Here is a 4,663-nt window from a genome sequence, read left to right on the forward strand (position 1 = left end):
TATAAAAGTCACATATTAATCCAGTTTATTCTCCCAAAAAAATGTCCGCGCGTCGCTAGAGTGTGCGGGTTTCGCTTGAAGAAAAGGTGGCAACCTTAGCATTGGGGTGCCATTCAAAGTGCCTCAACACAATGTACATCAACACAGAAGAACGGGCGCATTAACACACGCATGTTAACCCCCATCAAGGTGTACTTGAGCCCTTAAAGTAAAAAAAATGGTCCAAAATAAAGGCAATGCGAATTGTCCTTGTACAACCAGCTTACTCAATAGTATCTTTAAAATCTGACTAGACGAGGAGACGTAAAGGTATCACCCAGACCCGGAATATTTAGAGTTAAAGTAGGCGGGGCTTCTGAGTCAGCCCAAACCAGCTTAACAGGTTCAAGTCAGCCTGACACCTAAGAGAACAATTCACTGTGTGAGTGACAGGAGCGGTGGTAGATGAACACACGTTGATCATAGGGATACACTATAGGGGGTCTGTACGTTGGCCCATAGGAGTATTCCATAGCCGTAGCCAATAACAGGATTGGCGTGGAGTGTGGAGACGTCTTTGGGTCCAGAGATCTACAATGGAGCACAGATTCTGGAACTAATGGAGACTCGAAATTAATTGTTCAGCTGTTCTGCCGGGGATACACACAGTACAGTACATTGCTACCTACAGGCCAGTGTATTCTCAATGCAGAACCAGGCACATTTACTTTGAAGGTTTCAAGGAAGACATTATGGATTTAGGCGGCTGCTCTCCGTACTAAAAAAAGAGGTAATAGAGTGATCATATTAATACATTGTGCATGGTTGGCAGAAAGATACAATAACTTTGTGACTTGGGTTAGCTACTCATGGTATCTAAGGCCCATGGTGGGTGACAAAACCTTATAGAATCCTTTAATAAAAAAAAAAGCAAATTCGGAAAGTTATAAAAACCAAAAGAAAAAATAACTAAATGATTACAAAGGTTGAATTAACTTTTATACATTGTACATACTTTGTTGAAATCACTTTTATACATGGGTTAGCTCCTCATGGTATTATGTCTGAGGACTGGGGTGGGGGACAAAGCCATATAGAATGCTCTAAAGAAAAAACAAAAGGAAAATTGTAAAAACAAACAAAAAAAATAGCTTAATGAATACAAAGGTTGAATATATTTTTAAACATTGTACATTGTTGGCAGTATGTTAAAATGACTTTTTGTTGCTTTTAGCTCCTCATGGTATTATGCCTAAGAACTGTGGAGGGTGACAAAACAATATAGAATCCCTAAAAAAAAGGTAAAAATGATATAAAAACCATTAAAACCTTTTTTATTAAATTTTTTTAAAAACAAAGCAAAATTTGAAAGTTAAAAACAGCAGAAAAATTAAAGTATTGATAACAAAGGTTAAATGTATTTTCATACATTTGTAGATAGTTTGGTGGTGTTGGGCAGCCTTTCTCAACCTGGGCGCCCTGGCACACTGGGGTGCCTTCTGGCTTCTTGAGGGGTGTCTCAAAGTTTTGAGATAGAGGGATTCTGATGTGAAAGTTTTTTTTTTCGGGGGGATTTGGGGTATATATTATGGCATTTTGTATTGCAGTATTTTGGGTATGCATCATGTTTTTTGGGGGTATTCTGTGTGTATATATGTTGTAATTTTCTTATATTTTGGTACATGTTATTTTTGGAAACAGGCAAAAACACGGCTCACGACAACCAATAGTTGGACCAGCGTCCATTTTCTGGCCTACTCTATGGAGTTGTAATCCCAGATTCTGGTTGCTATAGGCAGCAGCACCCTTTTTTCTGCTGCAGGGTTTGCCGGGTGGAATGTGAGATTCTTAGTATTGTGGAATGTATTAGATTCTATCTGGGAAGCACAGCTATGCTGGTAGGACCGGAATTGCGAGGGGTCTGCGGCTGGGGTGTGGAGGCCGCACACAATAGGTGAAATCTCTGGGCGGAGTATTTAATTAAATGCGTTCTCGCCTGAAAGTTGTTCCTCTCTGGTTCCACCGCTGTTTTGGTTAGTCACCGGCTAAGGAGGAAATTGAACGAAGCTTATTGGAGTTAGAATTAGTACGCAGATCTTGTCTAACTTGTTGGTTTCTCTACCTGGGTGACTCACATGGAGAAAATTATAACGCACGTTTATCATCTGATCGCAGTCCCTGGGCGGTTCTCTGTTTTCAAGAACATTCCCAGGTTTTAGGGCTCCTGCAGACCACAATGAGCACCATAGCGCGCGATATAACGTGCATGATTGTAACGCACGGCAATTGTTAAATGCACCTGAACCCGACATGTACAGTGCACTGCAGCACGGCTCTGGGCATTGTTCTGAAGGTCTCATGCACATGGGCCTATGATTTTTCAGAGGACCTTGGTGGTAATAAGCAGGGGCGTCCCGAGGCCGGGTGACACCCGGAGCGAAGACCAAGGTGACACCCCGCCGTGGCGCCATCGCGCGTGGTCATCTTATTGACGCCTGCTGGCGGCCATCTTGGTGATGGACGCTGGCAGAGAGAGGAGGGGACGCTTACCCAGTATGCGCCGGGTCCCCTCCTCTCTCCTGACACTGTCGGGCTCTCGGTCAATGACCAAGTGCCCGACTTTTCAGAGGGGGTGACACCAAAATGACTGTCAGTCATTTTGGTGTCACTCCTATGGTGGCACCCGGGTGCGGGCCACACCCCCCGCACCCCTCTTGTGACGCCACTGGTAATAAGGTCCTGCATCAGGAGTGGGCCACAGCCAAATATTTGTTTTGGTTTCGGATTTTTAGTTTTTCCATTTTTCGGGATTCGGGTCCGAAAGTCAATTCATTTTGCTATTCAGATCTTTCCGAATGTTCGTTTTAATTTCGGATGATTATAACAAACGTTCGTTGCAGAAATAACCATAGACAATATTGGTTGGTGTGTATTTCACTGTTCAAGTGGCATTAAATGTTTACTTTTTTTTCTTTTTAACTTTTGACAGTCCAGAAGATAGAGGGAGCCCCTCATAATGGGCACAGCAGAGCTACAGACCCGGGAACATAATGCAGGGATAGTAAGGGCCACCCATAATGAGCACAGCAGGTGTACAGACCCGGGAACTCATTACAGGGATGGTAAGATAGGGGGAGCCCCTCATAATGAACACAGCAGAGCTACATACCCGGGAACATAACAAAGGGATAGTAAGGGCCCCTCATAATGGGCACGACAGATGTGCAGACCCGGGAACTCATTGCAGGGATGGTAGGATAGAGGGAGCCCCTCATAATGAGCACAGCAGGTATACAGATTAGCGAACTCTGCTAGAGATCTGAGCAATAGAGTACCCAAAAGATAGAAGAATTTGTCAGGTGCAGGGGTGTCCCTAGCTTAGTTGGTAGGGGGGATACTGGTGGTCATGCTGCAGGGAGGGGGGTTGCCTGATAGGGGGCTGGTGTAGTGTTAAAGTACCCTAGAATGTTATTTTAGAATGTGGTCATCTATGTTGTAGGTGACACGTCTGTATATTTATTTCTTCTATTTGAACCTTATATCAAACAACGTTCTTATAATATGCAAATTGTTCCCATCTTTATCCAATGATAAGAGAAACTTCCCATATCAGGCTCCTGCTGTCTGTGTCTGCATCTGCTCCGCCACTGACTCTGCCCCTTCTTCTTTTGTCCTCCATAGCTGCCAGAACCGGCCTGTTTTGGACGGGTGGGGCAACAGAAACCTAACGCAGAGCTATTATTATAATGCACACTAAACGTGAATCAATAAGCACATGTCAGCATTACCAAATTAAATGGATAGATGGTTTTCTTCCAGTGAATAAACTCTGCTGCTCCTAAGCTCGCCCTCACATGACCTCACCCCTAGGCAAAGGTCACATAGTTTCTGGATACCATGAGCATTTTGGGTGTTTCACCACATTAGACATTGCTTAGTGTATTGTTTTTAATTACATAGGCCCTGCCTCTATGGCAATAAAGACCTGACAGTGGCTCCAAACCGTCCCTGCTCCACGTGAAATGAAATAAAATGCATTTATAGGACTTTAAGGGTCTATTCACAATGATGCATTTTACCATGACTCACATTCATTCACAAAGGAAAGTGCGTTGTGTTGCAGTGCCGTTCATTTCGAATGGTACCCCTGCACAATTGTACAGCAGCTGCCAATGCATCTATGGTACAGCGCACTACAAGAGTGCGTGGTGGGGCACAAAATGTTACAGCTGTGGTTTTTCATGTCTTTAAGGAGTTGTAAAGTCCCAGCATATACTCTCCTGTTATAACATCAGCATTGTAATAGCAATATATACTAGAGTTGTGTTTTGATAATACAATCAAAGCTTACTTTATATGTATCCTTTTTATGTAGTGAGCGCTGCCCTACGCCTGCCCTACGCCTGCCCATCACTTCCATCAACTTCCTGTATTCCCAGTGTGCTTTGGGTCTCTTTCCTGCTGCTTGATGTGATGCAATCTCCATTTGTCAAGACTGCATACCCCATAATGCATTGCTTCCAGCAAGCAATTATGATGTTACATTGTTTAGATATTGCGTTTGTTGTTCAGAAGGCCGGCTCTGTGAGAGTGGTGTCCAAAGAAGTACATATTCACAGGGCTGAGTGATATCGTCAGTGCATTGAGGAAGTCCATCCTATGGGCATCTCCAGAAAAAGACGGG

This window comes from Nanorana parkeri, unplaced genomic scaffold (genome assembly GCF_000935625.1).
Source record: "Nanorana parkeri isolate BGI_ZX_2015 unplaced genomic scaffold, ASM93562v1 scaffold1106, whole genome shotgun sequence".
NCBI lineage: Eukaryota > Metazoa > Chordata > Amphibia > Anura > Dicroglossidae > Nanorana > Nanorana parkeri.